Genomic DNA, 958 nt, shown 5'->3' with positions numbered 1-958 from the left:
CATTTACCAGGGTGATTTGAAGAGCTCTCACACTCTCTTACTCTTCTCACGTGTCTCCACACTAGTATAACCAACCAGGAAGAACAACACATATCATACTTGAACAGACGCCATTGGCAGCATTTAAACTCCAGATTTGGAGTTTGCTCACACATCAAACATATACAACTTGTTGATAATATTTATTCTCAGGTCAAAACACACAGGTCCATATTTAGTAGTGAGACTAGTTTTAAAATGTTTTTTAACAAGTGGAGGATAGTGTGTATGGTTTAGATTGCTGTTCAGTCTTTACTGGGTGCCAGGTCCTAATCAAAGGAATGATGATGTCACACAACTGGAGTGGCTGAGGCTAGGATTATGTTTTGATCGGTTCCACACCTAACAATGTTGCTTGGGGTTTAAAGCAGCTCGAAGTATATACAGGTCACGTCCCAGATGGCACCTCCTATTGGCCCTGGTCAAACGTAGTGCACTACATCAGGACTAGAGTGCCATTTGGGATGAAGGCATAGTTGTAGAGAGATTTTGGATGTGTTTTATTGATCGTATTTGCAACAAAGAATTCAACACAGTTAGTACTATTGGTATCACTTGTTGGCCTACTTAGTAGGTATTTTGATGAATCCCCAAATATAGTGGTATTAGATCGACTAATTATTATGCAATTGCAATTTTAACCATTGTAGTTGCTAAGAAAAAACATGTATAGCGTAGGATAAAACACCATGTAGCTCTGGGGCCTATATATCAATCAAATTCAATCAATCAAATGTATTTATAAAGCCCTTTTTACATCAGCCGATGTCACAAAGTGCTATACAAGAAACCCCTAAAACCCAAAAGCAAGCAATGCAATGTAGAATCACGGTGGCTAGGAAAAACTCCTAGAAAAGCAGGAACCTAGGAAGAAACCTAGAGAGGAAATGTGGCCAGTCCTCTTTTGGCTGTGCCGGGG

Source organism: Salvelinus sp. IW2-2015, unplaced genomic scaffold (assembly GCF_002910315.2).
Source record: "Salvelinus sp. IW2-2015 unplaced genomic scaffold, ASM291031v2 Un_scaffold5087, whole genome shotgun sequence".
NCBI classification, from domain to species: domain Eukaryota; kingdom Metazoa; phylum Chordata; class Actinopteri; order Salmoniformes; family Salmonidae; genus Salvelinus; species Salvelinus sp. IW2-2015.
Note: the sequence above shows the minus strand (reverse complement) of the source record.